Source organism: Terrapene carolina, unplaced genomic scaffold, assembly GCF_002925995.2.
Source record: "Terrapene carolina triunguis isolate 2854851 unplaced genomic scaffold, T_m_triunguis-2.0 Scaffold951, whole genome shotgun sequence".
Taxonomy (NCBI): domain Eukaryota; kingdom Metazoa; phylum Chordata; order Testudines; family Emydidae; genus Terrapene; species Terrapene triunguis.
Genome location: NW_020665302.1, coordinates 4,640,485 through 4,663,825, shown reverse-complemented (window position 1 = coordinate 4,663,825; position 23,341 = coordinate 4,640,485). Strand labels below are relative to the sequence as shown.

At 47.9% G+C, this 23,341-nt stretch overlaps 1 protein-coding gene across 1 annotated transcript in view; it reads left to right on the top strand.

The window, feature by feature from the left end:
• RBM19 (RNA binding motif protein 19) overlaps nt 1–13,306 on the top strand; it is a 112,163-nt gene extending 98,857 nt beyond the window's left edge. Inside the window, exon 25 of the mRNA XM_024213676.3 lies at nt 12,744–13,306. The gene's annotated coding sequence lies outside the window, so the exon portion shown is untranslated. The remainder of the gene's footprint in view (nt 1–12,743) is intronic.
• The last annotated feature ends 10,035 nt before the right edge of the window (nt 13,307–23,341 follow it).

Sequence of the window (23,341 nt, the reverse complement as noted above, 5' to 3'; positions counted from 1 at the left end):
ACAATTTTTACACTCAAGATGGGATGTTTTGCTAAAAGCTCGGCTCTAGGAGTTATCGTGGGGCAGGTCGCTGGTCAGCGTTATGCAGGAGGTCAGACTAGATGATCACAGTGGTCCCTTCTGGCCTTGGAATCTAGGAATCTGTGAACTGCATTGGTGGTTTTGTTACTTGACCAAACGTCCACTTGGTAATAGGCAAACTCACTTTTGCTTGACGCCCAAGATTTAGGTTCATCTCTGCAGTGGAGCAAGACTAGTGCACTAAATGTCACTGTAGCCCTTATGCAGTGATTCTCCCAACCCTCTTAAGAGGAAGGATGTACATTGCCCTCATGTTGCAGATTGGTAAACTGAGGCATGGAAAGGTTAAAGTGGTGTGTCAGCTTGTCAGGAAAAGGGATGGGGTTAAGACTGATTGGAAGCTCTTTGAGGCAGGGGCACCATCTTCTTGCTCTGGGTTTGTACAACTCCTGGCACAAAGGGATCTGGATCATGACCGGACTCCTAAGAGCTACAGTGATATCAGTGATTAATAACCATTGTGGCATTCCTGTCTCCTGCTCAGTCTGTGGTACCTTTATCTACTGTGCCTTTGGGGAGGGAAAAACAAAGAGAAAGCCCTGTTATTGATCTCTGATAGCTGTGAGGTCATCGAGATTATGATGATTTCACGGCATGAAATTGAGAAGACAGGCTGGGTAGAGATGCATCTTTTGATGGGGAAGTTTCCAATTGGCTTGTGCAGATGGAATTTGCATATTTGGAAATGAGAACTAGAAGGCTGGGTGGGGGTGGGTGGAAATCATGTAAAAGATAAGTCGAGATTCTGGTTCATTTTAAATGTTTTTTAAAAAGGTATGGCTAGGGAGCGAGTAGAGGAGTGGAAAGACGACAAATAGTTGATATCCATTCTACCCTGATGACAACTGGTGGGGGTCAGAATGGGGGTTCTGACTCCAGCCTTTTTAAAGCACACGTGGAAGACAACTTAAGCAAGGCTTGACGGGGTTGTGGGGTTGTTGGGTTTCCCTCCCCCCTTCCTTTCGTATTGTCTTTTATGGCAGGGCAGATTTCTTGCTGAGCGTCTCTGTGCTGTGTAGCAGCAACGAAAAGGATTAGCGCAAGCAGAGCATGTAGGCTTTAGAGAACAGAGCAGAGTTTGGTTTCAACATCTAATTCAATTTGTTCTGCCGAGATTGAAATATGAAATGGTTGCCAGTCAAACGTTCAAAGGCGCAGGGGAGGGGGGGAAGGGAGCCTTCTCGCATTTAAATTTTAATGAAAATTAATTTAACCCTTTGATATGTTTTAAAACATGTTATTCCCCATTGGTGTACAGGCTTTTCCTCTTTGAAAGTAATGAAGACTTTCTTTTCCCTTAATGATACTTATCTCATTCAGCAGTTGGCATTGGCCAATTTTTCAGACAATTTAGTTTCAAACAAATCTCTTTAATGTTGGTGGGGGAAGCTTTTACCTGTATGTACATATATAATGTATGTATGCGTGTATGTACGTATGTGTGTATTGTTATGGAGGCGCTGATCACAGCTACGCAGGTGTGTGTGTGTGTGTGAGAGAGAGAGACAGAGAGAGAATATTATGGAGGTGCTGATCACAGCTCCATGGTACAATTTGAGTTGATTTTTACTCTTCAAGCAAGGATTCAACTTCTTTGTTATGTACGAAGAACACCATGAAGTCTGCCCCTGAAATTACAGCACTTACTCAAAAGGGATTTTCTGACAACGTACAAGTATATCCATTAATTAGTTTGAATTGAAATGAAATTGTAAATGTGTCCTTTAAGAAATTTAGCACCCATCGCAAGACCTTTTTTGGTCTCAAATGAACCTAATGATGGAATAATACAAACTCTTCTCACGTCCCTTATCGTTAATTCCCCAAATATCCCTATATTGATTTTTAGCCTTACGTGCATTCTCAACATGACCTCCATCTTAATGTGTTTATTTTGGCTGGGAATTATTAGTATTATTTATTATTTGTTTTATGGTGGTACCTAGCAGCCCCCGTCATGGATCACCAAACAAATAAATATATATTTAAATGAAGTGTTGTCAGTCAGATCCTCCAGTGGTGTAAATTGGCATAGGTCCATTGAATTCTGCTGATTGACACCAGCTAAGAATCCAGCTCAGTTGTGTGTTGGGAAGAAGGGAACTGGAGACCAAAGACCACAGAGAGGGCGGAGACAACAGGGACAGGGTTTGATTAGAATGTAGCCTTTTTACTGAGTTAGATAAAGTAATATGGTTTCATGTAACTGAGCTTTAATGCATAGCTGCCCATTGCCAAAGGCCTCAGTGGCAGCAGTACCTACTATGGGACAACAATAATACCGGCTTAATACAGACCGTAATAAACCTATCAGCCGAGATTTTCAACAGTGATTTTGAGTGCCCCTATTTTGGGGACATCTTAAAGGGTTGTGCATTTTAAGTGCTCAGCACTTCCTGAAAATCAACTTAAATTGGGCATCCAAAATCACAAACCACTTTTGGAAAATTTTGGCCAGGGTCTGTGGGGTTTCTCTGGTCCATCCCATACCCCAGACAGAAGGGAAACCACAGGAGATAGCCTGCAATCCGCATGTAGATGTTAAACCAGCATCCAAGCCTGCCGTGCTGTTGTTTCCCGTGCTGTACCCTGGTGTGACGACGTGGGCTTTTATTCATCTTATGTTACATGCGAGTCTTACTGTCCTATACTAATCCTGCGTGTGCCTCAGTTTCCCTGTGCACTGCACCAGTATTTCGGTGGTGAGCATTGGGTGTGTGATGTTTTGCTGAGGCCCTCGGGGCAGTGAGGCTGCCCAGCTGTCTGCACGCAGGCTATGGCCGGTGCCTTTCATAACCTGAGACACCCAGGAGGGGGATGCGACCAGGTGACACTTTTTGCCCAGGAAGCAGGACAGAGACGAGGAGGAGGAGCAGTGGGCGTGTTGGAGGTCAGGTGGCTGGAAGCTGGGCAGTCTGCTTGGGGGGACTGGAAGAGGGGAATTCCAGGGCGTCTGGCACAGGACTCTCCAAGATGGACTTGGCTGAAAGTCACTGATTTTTGTGCTAACATGTTCTGTTCTATACTGCATTCCTGCTGGCTGAGAGTCACTGCGGAGTTGCGATGCAGGGCCCTCTGGCTTCCCCAGGAGCCCTGCCCAGGCAGACTCGCTGCGGGAAGCGCCCATGAGGAAGGGGATGCTCAATGCTCTGAGGTCAGACCCAGCAAGATCGAAGCTGTGTAAGCGTCTTGCCCTGGCGACAGTCTACTCAGAAAGAGGAGGCTCCCCCAGAGTCCTGACTGGCTTCGTATGGAGTAGTTCCAGAGCATCGCCCGGTGACTCCGTGACACCTTGTGTTGCTGCCTACTCAAGAAAGCTTGATGATCTCTGTGTGTGTTTGTGTGTGTGTGTGTGTGTGTCCTTGCATCACTCTGGTACCTAGGTCCAGAGTTCAGGGGCGGTTTCCTTTTGTCTTCTTAGATGCAGAAATGAGGTGAGCAGGGAGAGGAAGAGGGGTGGCTTGGGGTGTTGCCTCTTTTTATAGTTTCCATCCCCCTTTTGAAAAACATTTCCATCTGGAAACTAGGGGACAGAGTCTGTGTGGAAGGATGTTCCCTGCTGGTTTTTTCCCCCCGTCTGAGCCTCCTTGGTTTTGCCTTCCTGCTTGATAACTCTGTTTACTGCTTACATGCAAATTAAGGCAAACATGCGCTCTTTTGTTCGAGACAGGCCTTTTGGACCAGTTTGGTGCTATGTGGATCTTGAACATGCACTCTTAGCATCAGGCTGGGGAATCTTATAACTTCACATACAGTGTTGCCACACACATTTGATCAGGACAATACTGAGCAGCAAATTATGAGTTTTCAGATGAAACCTTACAAGAAATACCTTGTACAAAGATCATTACAGTATTGTGTAGGCAGTGAATGCAGGGGTGTATTCTGTCACAAGACCCTACCTACATCTCTAGGCAGAATTCAAAGAAACCAGTGCGGCGGACACAGTGAACGTTGTTTCCCTGCCCTTTGCTGGGGATGAAGGAAGAACTCGCAGCTTGCTGCGTTGTTGCAGCATGCTCCCTGCCTTCCCGCGTCCGAGCTTCAGCCAGCTGCTGGATCCTTGCAAGGGTGTGTGTAAGCTCTTTAGTCCCATGGGTCAGTGCCGATGGTCATTCTCCTCTGTAACCCTGCCTGCTCTGCTGAACAACCCACAAAGGAAAAGGTGGCCACATCACCCCCTGCGACTTAGCCCTTTTTGCACTTCTCTGAGCGGCACGCACATCCCATGCATTCTCTCTTTCATTTTGGGTACCGCTGGATTATCAAAGCAATTGCAAACCATGTGCCAGATTTTCTGAAGAGGATGCCTCCCGTTGAAGTGTGCAAATACCGCAATCTGTGTGTGCAGATGTAGGGGTCCAGCCCAGGTCCCCAGCTTGTCAGGTTCCCTGTAGCTGCACAATAATTGCAGGTTGAAGCTGGCAACTTGGCATTTCAGCTGAAGTTACCAAAGTCTCTCAAAGGTCAGCTATGGAAGAGCCTGCGGTATTCCCCACCCATGAGCAAGCTCTAGTTTAGAATAATACTAATAATGCCTGACTTCACCAGTAGATCTCTAAGCACTTTACAGACGAGGTCTGGATTGTCATCCCCATTTTTACAGATGAGGAAACTGAGGCACAGGGAGGTGAAGTGACTTGCCCAAGGTCACTCGGCAGGCTGGAGGAAGAGCTAGGAATAGAGCGCAAGTCTGAGTCTAGTCCAACGCTTTATCCATTAGGCCACACTGCCTCCCTCATTCCCTTTGACTGCAAGGGCAGCTAGGAAATGTGGCGGTAGTCAAGTTGCTTAACCTCGTTGTCTCAGTTTCCCCATCTATAAAATACCTTGTGTCTCTCCGGCTGGAAACGGCTGCATGCAGTAAGTGCCAGTGATTATTATTGTGGAGTCCACAGTACAAGTCCCCGCTGTTTGTGCAGGTGCGCTGTGATTTCTTTGGGTTTTTTTTTTTTTTTTTTTTTTTTTTTTAATGTAGCGTTTTGGACTCTTTCCTTAGCTAGTAATTACGTTCTTTCATCATTATTTATGCCCTTTAAATTTTAAAAACCCTCTGCCTACCCTGCTGGAGAACCTGGCATCAATTATAGAAGATTGCATGGCAGCCCGAAACTACTCCTGCCTCGTCGGACTTTCACTCTCCGCGTCATAAGCCAGTGCTGTGTGCATTGGGCTGGAATGTGTTCTTAAGCCTCCTGCACCCAGCAGTCAAAATGCTCCAATTTTCTGAGCTCCTGGGTGGTGTTGGCTCTCTGTCCCATAACCTCCAGTTTCCATTCCTGCTCCGGTTTAAAGCATCCCTCACCTCACCCCCTCTGTGCCTGCAGGTAACACAATGCTAGCGTCCACCTGCATACTGTGTCCCATCTAAGTGAACATCAGTGCTGATTGGGGCAGATCCACGTACGCTGGTTAAAAAGTAAATTAGGGCTGTGAAAAGCCACTGTCCAGATTTTCCTTCTATGGTGTGTGTGTGTGTGTGTGTGTGTGTGTGTGAGAGAGAGAGAGAGAGAGTGATACACACTGCCTCCTATTTTCCCTAAATATATGCATTCGAGAGGGAGAAAAATCACATAGCAGAGACTGAGATTTCAGATTTATCCATTCATGAATAATAATCAGGCTCAGTAATTCACAGTAAATGGGTATCCAAATTGGCTAATAAGGAAGGCTTTCACCCCAAACTGGAACTAGGAGAGAGGTAGCGAGAATATCAACAAACGTTGGCTGAGGCATATGTGTACACGATGTGACCTGAATTGGTGAAATATGCAAACCAGTGCCGTACGCGGACGAAATAGCATAAAAATCTGTCAGCAAGGCATGGAAATGGAAGGGGCGACTGTGGAAGGCAGACATCTTAACATCCCTCCTGAGGGCATTGGCAGCAAGTGCCTTCGGTATTTGACTTCAGCATCTGCGCCGGAGCTGGTGCAGTAGCTCCATGTAATGGCCCTTTGCGTTCTAGAGTGAGCTCTCGAATTGAGCTGCCGTTCTCTATGGTGAGGTTAGGAGCCTTGGTGGAGGGGCAGGGAGAGGTAGGAAATGGCCCCGTGGCTCTCTCCAAGTATATTTGAGCCAGCCTGTGTTGTTCCTCAGGAATGAACGAATACCCCAAACCAAACTGAGCAAGAGGTCTCTAGCTCTTTAAATGATCCAGCATTCTCTGGGAGGTCGAGCTAAATGATCAGAATGGTCCCTTTTGGACTTAACACCTATGAAGTGGTGGTTTTGCTGAATTCAGTGCGCATGTGTTTTTGGGGCAGGGAGGAAGGTGTTCTAGCCTGACCAGTAGAATCTGCCAGGATCTTTAAAAAGCCCAACTTCGGGGTGAGTGCCTCAGCACTCTGTTCAGGGAGTAGCGGACGCATCCTGTCCTGTGTGCTGGGTTGCCCTTGGTAGTGACGCTGGCGCTCCAGCTAGAGTTGAGGCCATGTACACACCCAGTCGATCCAGAGGAAAAGAATGGCGACCAGACTCTTATCCCTGTGTGGTACAGTTGTTACAATTCGCCTTGAGTTGTCTAGCTCCCCGAGAAACACTGATCTGTTGGGCCTACGGAGCTCTGAGTCGGTACAGAAGATATTCAGTAATCTAGGAACCTCCGTCTCTCCTCAAACCACCATATAGTCCTCCTAGGCTAGGCCAGAATTATCTGAACTATGAACTGTGGAGTAAAGGTTGGAAAGGGCTCGTTCTCTTCCCCATGTCACACCAGAAGATAAAGAAATATTGGAACTCCAGAACCTTTGACCTCCACTGTCCCCCTCAGCCATGAATTCTCCTTTCTTCTTGCCATTACCTTCACCAGCCAGAGAGAGAATAAAGGAGTTGGGAGCACAAGGCTGTAATTCACACAAGAGGCTGTGAGGGCGTCAAACCATGGCAGTGCAGCTTGAGGCGATGGTGTGCAGCAGCAGAATGCGAGAGCGTATGGCTGCCTCTCAGTACCCTCCTGTTGTTCTGCAGGTCGTCTGCATGCGTCGCAAGTGATGGAGCAGTCCCCATTGGTTCACTATAATGCTCTAAGGCTGGGGCACAAGGTTGAACAAAGGTACTGTGTAAATGATTGCACACAGCACTGCTTATAAACATAAATGTGTCATTGGAAAGATGAGCAAGAGGAGCTGAGATGAGATATACATATAATAGTGAATTGTGCCCAGAAAGGCTTCTTTGTTGCCCGTGTACTCTGTTATAATAAAGGAGGGCCCTCAATGGCAATACATATAAAACTAATAATTGCATATAAAACTATTTCCCTTTTTAACTTGTGGAACTCACTGAGGCAAGATACTGCTGAGTCAAACCTCATGGTGACATTTTTAATAAAAGGTTAGACCTGTGAATAAGACTAGCATATGGCTTTTCACAGGGATGCAATCAGATGAGCTTTCATCCTTATCCCAGACTATAAAACCATCAACGGACTGAGTTTAGGAAGGAACTTCCTCCCTTGGTACATTGTGGCACATGGGAGTGCATTTATAGGAGGTATTGGGAAATTTCTCTGAGACATTTTGCATTGGCTGCTGTTGGAGACAGCCACAATGTTAGATTGAAGCCCTGCTGCATTATCTTTTGTCAAGCCGTGATGGCAAGAACCAAAGGGTGCAGGAAGTGAAGAGTTTGAGGAGGGTTGTAAGAGCGGGGGAGTGGATGATGTACAATAGGACTAAACAGAGTCCTTGAAAAAACAATGGGTTTTATTATATCCGCCTGTTCCAGGACATACAACGACGTCTGACTGGCAGGGACTAGGGCAGAACTTCCTCCATAGGCAGGATTTTCCGCAGTTGTCTACTGCAAGGTTTCTGGGACTGTGCTCTGAAGGAGCTGGTCCTGGCCACTGTCAGGCCGGAGACTGCACTGGGCTGATCCCATGTGGCAATCGGTATGTTCCTGGAACTGCAGGAAGAGGCTGGAGGATCACTCCTGCTTAGTCACACCTAAGCATGCATCCTGAGCCCTTATTCCGTGGCTGCAAGTCATGCTGCCATTGTCTCCCTGTATGAATATTTCTCAAGGAGGTCAAGGTCCCAGTTCAGTGCAGCACTTTCTTAAGCACACGCTCAAATCTTTTTGAAGTCAGTGCGACTCTAGCATGTAGTTAAGCATGTTTTTAAGGGTAACATTTTCTAAAATACCTAAGTGACTTAGGAGCTTCAGACCTATTTTTAAAAGTGACGCAGGTACTTATGAGCCTACAGGAAAGTCTACACTACAAAATTGTTTTGCATGGCCATCCTTGCGTTTTCTGTTGGCTGTGAGCGACCTAAGTGCTACGCCTCTCATGCAATTAAGTCGATTTAGTGGGGGGCTTACACTGGTGGGAGCAACATTGTAGTGCAGATCAGGCTTGAGTCTTATTCAGATTCCAAGAGTCTTTCAGTAGAGCTTAAGCTCCTAAATCACTTACATCCTTTACACTTTATCCTGAGTGTTTTGCTCAACTGAAGCCTGAAAGACTTCAAACGCAGAGTATGTTCCATTGGCCGGCTCCTTTGCAATTCTGGAGAGCATCTCCCAGGGACCAGGGTCTGGTCTGATAGATCTTCAATGGGATATCACAGCAAGTGGCTTGGTTCTTTCACTCGCTGTGCGCATGTGGGTGTGTATATGGGGCCAGATCCATATTTTATCTATTCCAAAGGGAAAAATTCATTGAGTTAAAGTTGTAAATATTTATCAATAACTTACAGGGAGGGGGGAAAAAACCCTTAGTGGAATGTTGTAGTTTAAAAACACGAATGGCTGAAAGCCAAGAAATTCAAAGTTAAAGTTCTACTGAAAAAAGGGAAGGAACTGTGGAAACTGCAGAGATAAAATACCCCACACAACCTTAGCTCTGCCCTCATCTACCTGCCAGCATGTGTGTTTTGCATGGTTGCTTATATGTCCTTCAATGTAAATAACAATAAAAAAGACACCTTTGCAACGTTCTAGGTGCCCTAACACAAAATTAATGCTATTTAAATGTTTATAACAGAACTAAAATCCTGCTGTTGGCTAGCAAAAATAGCCCCAACTCTCATCTGCTCTGTTGTTGGGCAGCATTTCACAGCTGTTAAATTACTTTTTAGATTAAGGCAAAACCTAGACCAACGTTAACAGTCCCCTTAGCTCATTTACATAGGGCATTTCTATGGGCCGAGATCAACAGAATGCCGTTTGGCTGAGTTACCACTGATATAACGGTCGCGCCATCCTACGGTGAGATTTGGCAAGATTGCTACACAAAAGTGTGTCTCTTCTTTTCAAATGTAATTTTCTTCTGTTCTTGTGTTTCTGTAACAAGCTGAATCTTACAAAACTTAGCCCACAGGAGGGATCGAGGAAGAGGGCTGTTTTTCTAAGGCTTAGATTTTTTTAGTATTTTGGGAAATCTTTGTCGCATATAGTAGGACTGCTCTGTCCTGGGATCTGTCTGATGGGTCAGCCGCACCCACACTAAAATTCTTGGTGTTTTGGTGCCCAAACTGTCCCCTCTGTATAAGCCCAGTTCCCCTAGATTGTGTCGTCTTTGCCACAGCACCCAGCCTCTGCTATTTGACAGTCCTACACCTTCCCCTCCTCAGTCTTTACCTCTCCTCACACTTTTCCTTCTTCCTTGCTGGCAGTCCGGAAACAGGTGTGAGCCACAGGGTTTAGAAAGTGGGCAATGACATCCTTTAAACACACAAAACGTGGGTGAAGTGAATGCAACTAGACACACGCCCCTGTGATTTTTTGATGACCTAAAATAACTTGCACACACTCTTGTGAATCAATCAGTTCTTTGTTGTATCTCGAACGTGGCGTGAATAAACAGCTATGAATTATAGGGTTGTTATGACAGAACAAGGAGCAATGGTCTCAAGTTGCAGTGGGGGAGGTCTAGGTTGGATATTAGGAAAAACTTTTTCACCAGGCGGGTGGTGAAGCACTGGAATGGGTTACCTAGGGAGGTGGTGGAATCTCCTTCCTTAGAGGTTTTTAAGGCCCGGCTTGACAAAGCCCTGGCTGGGATGATTTAGTTGGGGATTGGTCCTGCTTTGAGCAGGGGGTTGGACTAGATACCTCCTGAGGTCCCTTCCAAGCCTGAGATTCTATGATTCTATGATTCTATTCCATCAAAGGGTGATGGCCATAAACTTGAGTGAAGTTTGGTTCAGCAGATCCCTGATCTGAAACGCATTGATCCCAATGTACCCCGAGAGGGAGGATGATGTTTCAGTTAGGAGTCCTGGGTCCTATGCCCAACAGTGCTACAGGTTTCTTGGTCAAATTCTGCTCTTAAACGTGTGTGAGCCTGGAATGATTCACAAGGCGAGAGTGGCAGCTTCTGGGGTTATGCTAGTAGTAGATGAGAATAGAATGTGACTCCATGGGGGACCTTGGCTGAAAGCTTCGGTGATGCACTAAGATCACCAGTGATGGACATATGCTGAATATCCAGCCAGACCACCTTAAGACCCTAGCTAGAGATCGATCCAGGTGATGTTCAGTCTGCAAGGAGCTATGCCCCTTAGGCCTTTGCCGTGGTGATGAGGATGGGACCTTGGCCAAGCCACTTAAATCAACACTTTCAAAACTGAATGCCTGACGATGGGCACCTGAATCAGTGTAGCTTGATTGTTGAGCCTGCTGAGCTTCCAGAGGTCCCATCAAAGCCACTGGGTGCTGTGGACAATCAAGACACTTGATTTAGGTGCTTAACTTCAAGTACCCACATTCAAGCCAAATGTTCAAACCTTTCTGCGTCTCCATTTCCCCATCTGTAAAATGGAGCTTATCCCTCTCAGGGATGTTGTGTGGCTCAAAGGCTGCAAGGTGCTGAGTTCTGGCCCAGATCCAGCCAAGCTCCAAAGCATGTGCTTAAATGTAAGCACATGAGGAATCCCACCGACTTCAAAGGGGGATAAGCACGTGCTTAAGTGCTTCGCTACATCTTGCAGGATAGAGCACCAGTTCGTCAAAGTTTGAGTCAAGACCCTAAAATGGAAGCCACTCCAACGTGGGTTGAAGTGGAGTTACTTTGGATGGAGCCAGGTGTGAGTGAGAGCAGAGTTTGGCTCAGGAAGTCTATAACAGAGCCAAGAACTGAGCCCAGTAAACCCTGTTCCCCAGTTCTGTGCTTTACCCGTCCTCTGGCTTTGGGTCTATAACCGGGTGACTGAAAGCTGGTGACCCTTTCATAAGACTCTGCATTACAAGCCTCATCTTGCTCTCCACTGAACTGCCGTGTCAGTGGAGAGCATCCTAGGTAGTGAGTAAAGAAAAGGAGTAAATCCGCTCCTCTCTTTCCTCCTCGCTCAGTCAGGTCGGTGTCACTCATGCAGCAGTTTTCCTTGGATTACCGCACTCAGGACTTATTACTGGGTTTGCTCACTGAGACCCCTTGGGCTCCATGCAACCAACCCCCTGCATCCATGCTTATCCCCTTCAGATGCAGTGGGGCTGCATCTGAGCATAAGGGGACTCCTAGGTGGTGTGCATCGCAGGATTGGGGCCTGGGTCTTCCATGACAGCCCGAGTAGACCTTGGTTTTGTATCATGTGAGGCAAATTAAACTGCAAATGCTTTGTTTTGGTTTGTTGTTTTCTCCCGGGAGCCTGAGGGGTGGGATAAGAGGCCGTTGTTTAAAAGTGATTCTAAGAACGTAGCAAGGGACTAAATGAGAAAATCCCGATTTGCCAGCCACTGAGACGGGGCCGAGGGCTCGCTGAGGGTCAGCTAGAGAAAGCCTGGATGTGAGCTATGCGTTCTTCCGCCAGTAGGTGAAATGGCACTGGGATTTGGGGAGCCCAGGGACTGTCGTTCTACTGCCATGCAGTCGTCTTTCTAGCCACGTGGAAAATAACTGTGCAGGTTTCACTCACTCCAGGCATCCGGGTTTTAAAAATCAAAAACAGGAAGTTTAAAAAAAGAAATCTGTGTTTAAACTGCTGTGTCTTGAGTCCCTCGCGAGGGCTGCGTTTGCATTAGATAAAGGCGGGAGCGAGGGGGGATGATAGCAGACAGGGTGGCTGAAGGCAAGAACGTTGGACTTAGTTAGAATTCAGCCGTTAGATCTTTCCTTTCTCTCTGATGGCTGAGTGTGATTGACACTTACAAATTACCCAGCCAAAAGTGTCGAGTCTTTGACCCCTGAGTAACATCTTCGGCAAGCCTGAGATTTGCCAGCATTTTGTCATCTAATTACTACAAATCCCTTGAAAATTCACTGGCTGGTGAATTTTTAATGCGGGGCAATTTCAATGTGATGCATTGCCCAGATGGGTACGCGCGTGTGCGCTTTCACTCCCTCCCCCTTCTTTCTCATTCTCTCTCTCTCCTCCATCCCTTTTGCTTACCTTTATTTTGTGTGGATTAAAACTTCCCTAGAATTGGGGAGCAGCAGTGTTCATGTTTAATGGGCATTTCACGTAGTGGGCGTGGCTTTGGAAACTTCACTTAGGGGGTCCGTGTTTCTTTGCCCCCAGCACAAGGGCTGGCTGCTTTCAGGTGCATTGGTCTGGTCACTTTCAGCCTCCCCCCACCTCCACGCTGCTGATGCTATTTGCACATTGGCCTCTGCTGTGTGTGTATTTGGTGGCAGGACATTCTGTCCTGCTTTCTAAACAGTGATGAAAGGTAACAATGCTACATGGGTTTTTTGTTTTGTTTTTCTGTTCCTTCAGGTCGTCTGCTGATGGACACAGAGAGAGCGAGTGGCATCCATCCACCTCTGTATTCTGCAACCAAGAAGATTTGTTGCCATCTGAACCTGCTACGCCAGGCCTTTAAACCAGAGGACCAATTCTTGCTTCAGACACAGGTCTGGTAGCCAGGCTCTTTAAACCCAAAAGGGAAATGCACCTTGAATCTGCAGGTGGAAGACGAGCCTTTTTCATCTGCGAGCAACGCATGCCAGTCCGCATGCACCTGTGGAAGGCCCCGTTAAACCAGAGAAGGATTTCAGGCTAGAACATTAACTCCTTCACCTCAGCGAGGTGCACCCCCACCAGCATTGCAATCTGGGGAGCTGGCCCTTCAGATGGAGAACGCTACCCAAGGGAACATCAGTCGCTCACTTTTGTAACCGATTGTTCCCACTGCTTGAATAATTTAAAAAACATCCGTGTACATTTAAAAAAAAAAAATTCAAGACTGTTACTAAAAGCAGGTGAATCCCTTTTTATTTCTATTAACTACAACTGGGTGTTTATCCGAGCCCACGAGGAAGGTGAAAATATTAGTGTTCATCTCTGAGCCTGTCATTTCTGTCCACGCTCGCAGCCAGCAGTGGCCCTTCCCTTCCCCGGTTTCAAAAGAAAAGAGGCTTTTGCTTTTCAACCGGGGGTAGTGGTTTACATATGTACACGGCTGATAAAGTATTTCACTTCGCCCCCTTCCCCCTGGGAATTGCTGTCTTACGGCAAAACTGCTCTGGCTAACAGAGGATGCAACAGATCACGTGTGTTGGCTGCAAATGTTCTATTTATTTATATATATGTTTTATCACTGCATAGCTTTAAAAAAAACCCTTCTCTCTGCTGTTGGCCAGATTTGCCTGGTTTCCCAAGGGAGTGGACGTGAGCCCAGTACGATCTCCAATCACAGTGTCAGCTTGCTCCCTGGGAAGGTGCCTTAAAGCTTCCCTGGAAGGTTACATCTTGTGGCTGCCTAAAATGATTCCAGAGTTTGGGATGTGGTCTCAATTCGTTCCCATCTTTATTGAAGTGGTTTCTGATGCACTCAGCATTGACCTAACTCTGCTTCCTTTGAAGGCGATGGGCGTTTTGTCATTGAGATCACTGGGAAGCAGCGTTAGGCAGATGCACGGTGCTTTTGAAAATCCCGTTCTGAGCATCAGGTGGGAAGCGGCTACAGGACACCAGGCATGGCCCAGCCTTGAACAGGGACAAACCTGGGCCAGGTAGGGCAGACGCCAGTTCAGGAGATGGTAGCCCCACCACTGCCCCTTTCTCAAACGCAGGGTGCGTGGTTTCCTGCCCTCTTAGATGGGGACTCTTACAGCTGGTGGCTCAGGTTTTAAAAGGAGAATTTTAAATGGCGGTTTGCTTCCATTGAAATCAATGGTATGAGTTGGGCCAACGCTGAGCAAGTGCTTTTTGAAAATCCTACCCCAAGTCTCTACTCAGAGGTACTGTGTCATCTGAGAAAGAACCATGTCATCTCAGAGGTAACTCCTTGGGCTTGGCGGATCAATCGTAGTTGTGTAGAGGTCATTTACTCTTGGCATGAAATGGTTAAACTAGAGATGGGCATAGTGGTGTAGTTAGCATTGACTGTGCGTGTGGCACTGCCTAGTGCACAAAACTAGTCCCAGTGCCAGCTCCAAAGAGCTGATGGTCTAAAAGATGCACACCCAGGAGTGAGATCACAGCAGAAAATCTAGAGGTGGTGAAGACTTAGTGAATGTTAATCTAGGCGGAGATTTTTCAATAGAGTCCAAGAGGGTCGGTCCTGGGGCCGGTTTTGTTCAGCATCTTTATTAATCATCTGGATGATGGGATGGATTGCACCCTCAGCAAATTCGCAGATGACACTAAGCTGGGGTGAGACGTAGATACGCTGGAGGGTAGGGTCCAGACTGACCTAGACAAATTGGAGGATTGGGCCAAAAGAAATCTGATGAGGTTCAACAAGGACAAGTGCACAGTCCTGCACTTAGGAAGGAAGAATCCCATGGACCGCTACAGGCTGGGGACCGACTGGCTAAGCAGCAGTTCTGCAGAAAAGGACCTGGGGATTACAGTGGATGAGAAGCTAGACATGAGTCAGCAGTGTGCCCTTGTTGCCAAGAAGGCTAACGGCATATTGGGCTGTATTAGTAGGAGCATTGCCAGCAGATTGAGGGAAGTGATTATTCCCCTCTATTCGGCACTGGTGAGGCCACACCTGGAGTATTGTGTCCAGTTTTGGTCCCCCCACTGCTGAAGGGATATAGATAAATTGGTGAGTCCAGCGGAGGGCAACAAAAATTATCATGGGGCTGGGGCACGTGACTTACGAGGAGAGGCTGAGGGAACTGGGGTTATTTAGTCTGCAGAAGAGAAAAGTGAGGGGGGATTTGATAGCAGCCTTCAACTACCTGAAGGGGGGTTCCAAAGAGGATGGCGCTCAGCTGTTCTCAGTGGTGGCAGATGACAGAACAAGGAGTAATGGTCTCAAGTTGCAGTGGGGGAGGTCTAGGTTGGATATTAGGAAACACTATTTCACTAGGAGGGTGGTGAAGCACTGGAATGCTTTACCTAGGGAGGTGGTGGAATCTCCTTCCTTAGAGGTTTTTAAGGTCAGGCTTGACAAAGCCCTGGCTGGGATGATTTAGTTGAGGATTGGTCCTGCTTTGAGCAGGGGGTTGGACTAGATGACCTCCTGAGGTCCCTTCCAACCCTGATATTCTAGGATTCTATGAAAGAGGCACCAAAAACACTCAGATTCGGAAGCCTCGTGTGTAATAGTCTCTCACATAGTAATTGCTTGGCCTTTCTCCAGCGTCATTTGTTCTGTGATCTCAAAGGATTAATGAACCTTCTCTGGAGCCCTGTGAGGGGCAGTGTCATGGTTCCTGGGGATACCCACACGTGTGAGGCACCTCGCTGCCACCTGCCCTTAGCGCGAGGAAGCCTGGTCCGTGCCTGTCAGTTCTAGGACACCCCTAGCCACAGACCGCACAAGCACTCCCCCACCAGCCTACGCAGCCTCTGCTGTCCCTCTGCAGGTTAGTGACAGGTGCCCGACAGCCCCCGAACCCTCCGAGCGTCCCTCCGCAGTGTCCAGCCCCTGTGCTACTGACACTCTGAGTTACCAGACCCGCTGTCCCCGAAGGAATGGTTCGCCCCCGCTTACCCGTTACCCCTTCGACCCCAGCTCTGCTTAACACACAGCGCTGAATTTGTTTACAGAGAAAGTGTGCGTGAGTTTATTTAACAGAGCAGAGATTCAGAGGATAGGAAGCAGAAATTAAAATCATAACACTTCTGCTAGAGCCTAAACTTAACTAAGACGACATTATGTCATAAAAGCAAAAGCTCACCCAAAATCCTCCCAGTGCATTACAGCCAGGCTTTGTGGTGATCTTTTGTTCATGAAACAAACCCACTGACAGCTTACTTCCTACGTGAAAGATATCCTGTATCTCCTTGCATTCTCCTGGTTACACCAGACTAATTCCTTGATCTTAGTCATACAGGACACCCTCCTGCTGTGTGTTCCTTCCTCTAGATTTTGTGATCTCTTATCGACTTTGTAGTCTTGATTAGCTGGTGACTCCGTATGCAAATTAACTTCCGTTGTAAGACACACGGTACACAATGGTCAGGCCAGAAGAGAAGTGTCTCCTGTCCATTGTGTGAATGGAACCTGTTTACTGCCTTCTGCTGACCTGTTTTACGTACCTTAAGAACGTTTTCAGTGTGTGAATATATGCATAGCTCTTTACGTATTATCTGTACTTACATTTTGCAATGATTATGCTGATGAGAGTGAAACAGGCTTTCAGTACAGACCTTCCGTGGCACTCTTTGGTGAACCAGCATGTCAATGAAAGCGGTCCTTGGGTCACAGCCCGTTGTACATAAAGATTATACCCATTTCACAGCCCGTTCTTACCAACGTCTACATAACCAGGTAAGTACTTGATTCTGCAGTGACCTCTTCGTAATCCTATCCTAGAGCTGAGCTTTTCAACTGGTCTGAGGAGCTTGTTGATATCCATGGGAATTACAGTGGTGTACATTGGTCTCAACTTTCAAAAGCGACTAGAGACTTGGGTTGTCTCCACTATTAAGTGCCCAACTCGAGATGCGTTCAAGAAGCCTAGTTTTCAGAGTGCGGGTGTTCAGATCTCAAGCTGCATCCCCCAATATTGAGGCAGCCAAAGTCAGTTTGGAAAATTTAGGGCCACTCTATATTCAATAGATAGTACACGGAATGGAGGGATAGCTCAGTGGTTTCACCTTTGGCCTGCTTAAACCCAGGGTTGTGAGTTCAATCCTTGAGGGGGCCATTTAGGGATCTGGGGCAAAAATCTGTCTGGGGATTGGTCCTGCTTTGAGCAGGGGGTTGGAATAGATGACCTCCTGAGATCCCTTCCAGCCCTGAGATTCTATGAACCTATAAGCACTGGTCATTGCATGTACATGTGCATAGGTGGTTTCAACACATATTTAAAGGAAAACGCCAATGTGATATGAAATACATATTTTATCAATATATTTTAGGAATTTTAAAGAGTATGTCACTAAAACCGATTCAGATCTCGGCCTCCCCCCCCCCCCCCCCCCCCCCAAAAAAAAGATCAAGAGGAAGCCATCCTCCCTGCAGGAAGTCCAGTCTGATGATGTCATTTGAGACAGCATTTGAATTAATGAGAGGTGGGTGACATTAAAAATTGTAAGGTAAGTCCTCCTGATGCTTCTGTAGCAGTTTAATTTAACCAGACACTTGTCTAAAAAAGTAACGCTGTTATAATATCCGGGTTTTTCCTCACGCTCGGCTGTGTTTGCTGTGTGTCAGCGGCATCATCTGACCGGACTTCCAGGAAGTGGAGCCGATGCTATTTGTGTATGGAGTTACTGGAACAGAAAATGGTAAGGCTAACTTTTAAAAGTTGATTTTTTTTCAATGTCTCACCTTATTTAAAAAATACACGTGGCCTAAAGAAGTGTCCTAGCTTCTACAGTAAAAAAAGAAAAATGAATATAACGATCTGCCATCACAATGAAAAGCTTATAAATGTTTTTAAGGGTGTGCTTAAGCTTCCTGGGGCATTGTGGGAAGTGTAGTTAGAGGATCGCCATCCCAGGCTTTGTACTGCAGAATGCTTGGAAGTTAAGTCTAACCTGCTCTGTTAACAAGTTAGTGCTCGCTCATTTCTTTGGAACTTGACGCACACAATTCCATTCGGGAACAGGGCACAGACGGGAGATAGTTAGCGTCGCTTTGTTTGTGTGGATAGTTAAGTGTATGCTCCCTCTGCGGGGACTCCTTAAGTGTAAATTGGTGGAAGAAACGAAGAAACGTAGCGAAAAGGTGAAAATTAAACTGAATTACCATTAATATGGTGAATGTTACTGATGATGTTGCCATCGGGAAGGCCCAGCCCTTTTTAGCAACAGGTGCTGCCCCTCCCTCGGAATTGGCCAAATGGGAGCAGCTGGTTCAGCACAGCTGGACCTACTTCATTTACTGAGACCTGCCACCTGGTGACGCCGCAGAGAGCGGGACAGGAGGTAACCATGACATATAGGGCAGAGGAGCCTGTGCGTTCGTGACTGGCAGGAGTCTACAAGGCCACCTCCCCTTCATCTGTGGTCTATCCTAGATACTTTTACAGTCCTTGTCCCATAGTATCTGAGCAGATTTATCCCCCTACTGTGAGGTACCTCAGTATTGTTCCCCAGGACGCACAAAGTAGATTAAGCAATTTGCCCAAGGTCACACACAGGAAACCTGTGGCTTAGCTGGGAATTGAACCTGGGTTTCTCGAGTCCCAGCTGGGTGCTGCCCTTTACTAGGCCATCCTCCTTACTACATGGCCAACACTAGGATAAAGTACCTCTACTTCCACGGACTGGATTAAGCGGGTCCCATTGTATTTAAATCACCTAAGAAAATAGTGCCGTCTACAAAACCACCAGCTCCACTTCCTGAGCTCCTTTGTGTTCTTTGGAGGTCTCCCAGCTCAGCACTGGGCAGACCTGATCCTGCTTCACTTGTGGATTCTGCTTGGCCCAGCACGAGGTGGGTCCTTCAGCCACACTCCTTGTGTGTGAACTGTCCTCCCTGATGTGCCCATCTTCTGCCCAACCATTGAGCAAGAGGCTCCAGCTCTCTTGGGAACGTGGCGTTGCAAAGAGCCCTCTGGCCAGCCCCCATGCAGGCAGAGCTGGAGCAGAATTTATTACATCCAGAAGCAGGAGCAGAACCAGGCAAAACAAAAAGGCAAACAGACCCAGAGTGAATTTGCCCTGCTCTGCGTGCTAGTGGCCGGGCAGCAAATGCGAAGCGGGGTCGGCCAGCAAGAAGGTGGCTTTTCATAGGCAAGAATTCAAATTGTGCTGCTGGGAGTGTCGAGAGAGCTTTGTGCAGAGTTTCTGAGTATGTGGAATTAGACTGGGAGTGAGTGTGAAATTTGCAAAATCCCCCTGGATCTCACAAGGTAGGTATGTCTCATTCTCACCCTGCAGACAGGCTGTCGAAGGGGGAGTGTATGGGGAGATGGTTTTTTCCCCCCCCTCCTTTCTGCTTTTCTGAAGGACCATTCCCCCCCCCCCCCCGTTTTTTGCCACTAGGAATCACCCAGGCTTGTCCAGACAATGCAAGGGCAGGGAGTTGTGCAGGGAAGATCATTTCTATGGGACACATGCATTCTCACTTGGCCTCTGTCTGCAGGAGGAGGTGGGGGTGGCGGGGAGAGAGAGAGGTGGAGCAATCTAGTGAGAAATGTAACAATAAGAGCAAAAGCTGAGCCACATCAATCAAGAACCACCTCGCTCCTTCGTGGGTGAGGGACCTTCTGGGGGATCATGTGCTTGGGAAGGTGTTGGATGATGGAGGTTGACAGGCTCGGGTGAATTGCCCGTGGGTGATCTACAGATTTCTAATGCCCCATCACCAGGGTACCCAGGAGGTAAACAGTCATAAAAAGACAATGGGAGAATTCAACAGAACTGGGTTCCTTCTCAGAAGCAGACCCTGCTGAGATGGGTGGGAAAGAGAGTACCTGTGTGATGGCTGCCATCTTGGCCAGAGCAGTGGGGATTGAACCACGGACCAAAGCACGAGCTGTTACAGCCTGAGCTATGAGGCAAGGCTCCGTAGCTGGAGCTAAAACAATCCTAACCTCTGTGGATTGGGCACGGGGGGACCAGTACCACACTTCCTCATCGCTGCCTTCTCACTTGGATGCTGATCGCCACTTCCGACTCCCCTAGTCATGTCGAGTGGTTCCTTAGTGCTCAAGTGGTTTCCTTCATTCCACTGGGGCCAGCTGGGAAATCTGGCCCTTGAGGCGGGACATCAAGCATCTATCTTCCCTGGGAAGTGACAGACTCTCCTGCCTTCCTTGTTCACCGACACTGAACCTGACACAAGAGGAAACCCCCCCCCTTCTATTTAGCCCAGCATTAAAGCAGATTGTGAATTGGTTTCGTCCCTTCCCTTGGGCCCTGTCATGTGACCTTGCTCCTCAGCAAGATGGCCACCTCGAGCACCAGCCTCAGAAATGCCAATTGCAAACACGTCCTTTATAAAACATTTCATCGTTTGTTCACCAGGCCAAAGGCTTCTTAGTGTGTGGTGTTCTCTGCTGTGGGGCTGAACCACGCAAGGGAAGGCATGCCCAGTAGTTAGGGCACTAGTCTGGGACTGGGGAGACCTGGGTTCAAAACCCTGCTCTGCCACAGACTTCCAGTGTGACCTTGGGCAAGTCACTTAGCCTCTCTGTGCCTCAGTTCCCTATCTGTACAGGGCCCTGCCTCACAGGTACATTACAGATGGTGAGGCGCCCAGATACTGCGGTAATGCAGGCCAGATAAGTACCTTAGATACTCAAATAGGATGCATTTAATGCCAAGATTTTTCAGCACTGTGTTTGGCACATATTCACCTACAACAAGGTGAGGTGCATGAGTTGGAAAGTCTATGTGCACAAACTCACCACCCCTCCACAAACTCTCCAGGTGTGGGGGCAGGGCGGATAGACAGGACCTCCCTGGACAGGACTGCTGACTCTTCAAAGTGCCTCTGCTAGCCCCAACTGCAGCTGCTTGCTGCTGCCGGAAGTGCCTTCTTTTTCACATTAGTAATCGTGGTTATTACGGTAGTGCCTTGGGACCAAACTAGAACAGGGCCCATTGTGCTGGGGACTGTCGAAACACAAGGTAGTAGATAGTCCCTGCCCCAAAGAGCTTGAATCTAAATGAGATGGAAAATGGAGATCCTGGACTTTTCCAACAGTTCCCTTCTTCAGCCAAAGACTTCAGATGCCCTGTCTCTTCCTCCTCCCCATCAGCACCTCTGAGACTTTTGGCAAACCGAGGTTGCCTTGAGTGCTGCACTAAGCTTCCTGTAATGCTTTGCATTCCCAGATGTGAAGGTCCCTGAGAAAACATCTGGCTAGAAGGGCGAGGAAGCTTAGCAACTGTATTTTAAACGGGCCGAGGACTGAGTCTGGTGTGTTCCCTTCCCAGTTTTCTTCTGCTTTATTTCATTCGGTGATTATTTCTAGGGGAGCTGGATCTGACCCTCCCAAAGACATGGAGTGTTGGTTCTGAGAGGGATTACAGTTGCAACTCTGCCTCTCCCACTGAATCTGAATCCTTCCTGCCCAGGCACATGTCATTTACGGCATCGAACAAGGCTCCACCATCCCGGTCTATCAGGCTGTTTGCTAGTACGGCTGCCTTGTGTTTCTAAACTTAACCTTTCCACAAGGATGGGTTGTTGGCCTATCGCTCAGCCCCCAATCTGGAGAGCCAGTGGGCTGCTTTTCTCTGGGTCCCTATCCTCTGACGTGTTCAGCTTGGATAACCCTACCAGAAGTGTAACTGCTACCAGCTGAGCTCTCTACTTCACTGGAACATGCAAACCTTCTCACCACACCAAGGTACAGTCTCCAGCGAAGGCCTCTCCACTAGAAGGAATGAGGAAGGACTGCTAGCTGTGGGGAACCTCCAGGAAGTCACTTCAATCCCTGCTTCTCCCAGCAGAAATATCTAGACAAGAAAGGTGTATGTAGGAATGCTGGCCGTGGGGAGCTCCAGGCTGATTAAGTCATAATGCTGAGCACTAATACCACTTCGGATGCTTTTCATAGGAGGATCTCGGAGTGCTATGGACAGAGACAAGGGGCTGGGAGCCAACAACTGGTCCACCATGTGTGGAGCAGCAGCTCTGGAAGCCCTGTCAGTCAAGGTGTTCTCTTGCAAAGGAATCACCATCAAAATAGGAGAGCGACAGTTCTCAAGTGAAGTACTGTCAGTACTAAAAAGCAAGGCGAGGCTAAGTTCACATGGGATGAACGTGAACAGGGGTCTGTAACAAGGACCTGGTGGATTTAGATTCTAAGCTGCACTGGGCCAGGACCCGGTCATCTTACTTGGCTTGGGAAGTACCTAGCTCACTGTGGGTGCCATATACAGAGTAGGAGGCAGGAGTGGGCAAAGGGGCGTTTTCTTTTGTCTCCCCGCAATTTAACTCTGATGAATGGGGCACCCCAGCCTAACAAACAGCGAAGAGCTCTGGTCAAACCAGACAGCCGACATCACTGCATTGGTACATCTCAGGAGCTGGGCAGATTTGCTCGGCAGTTCGGGCACGCACCTGTATTTCACTCCTGTGGCTTCCCAGTGAAATGCCAAAGCCAGCCATGGACATGAGCTAACAGCCTGCCACACAGAGAGAGCTTGAGGGGCTGGTGTGAGCCGTCTCCCTCCTCTGTTCACCTCAGTACTTCTGTATTTGTCAGAGGCAGCTACACCCAGGAGAGAGTATTGCACTTTGTATGGAGTTTGGTCCCCAGTGTCCACTGGTCATTGCGAGTGCCAGACGTGCAGCCCCCATGAGGCCTCTGCTACCCTTCGGACTGCATTGACTTTGGGGGCAGGGGCTGCATTGCAGGACTGGGAACTGCATGGCTCGCCCACAAAACGGCTTTGCAATTACAGTCGGCAGCACTCCATAAAACCCTGCAGCTCCCGTGTAACTAAGAAGTAATTAGTGCCACTTTCTATAGCGAGTAAAACCCAAATGTCAAACAATAACAAAGCTATTAAGTCGTGTTTTTACTGCATATTTGAAGCAGGACTCTGTGTGTGTGTGTCTCCTTTCTGCCAGAGCAATGGCGTTCCCTTTGGCTAGATTCATTTGCAGGAAGAGTCCATGATTTTAAAGCGACTGAGCAGTACAGACCCATGTTAATCACACGCAGAGTTCATCCTTCTTGGGAGGGGACATCTGTTCTCTCACCACACAGGGCACTTTTCTCTCTCTTGGCAGAACACAGCTCCTGTTGGTCCCTCTCTGCGTGAGGTTGGTTTTCCTGTCCTTGACTTAGAAACCGGTGTGTAGAGGTCTCGACCCTCAGCGGGACTGTGGGGTATCCCACCGCCTCGCTCTGGTCCGCTGTCAGTCCTGGTCCGGCGGTAGTGTGGGACAGCAAACACACAGTTAGGGGCTCAGGTCCTTAAGCAGGGGCTGAGCCAATAGGTCAGGAAAAGCCCCGGGCCTTCAATCAGGGCGGGGCAGCAACCACGCAGTCTGGGGCTCA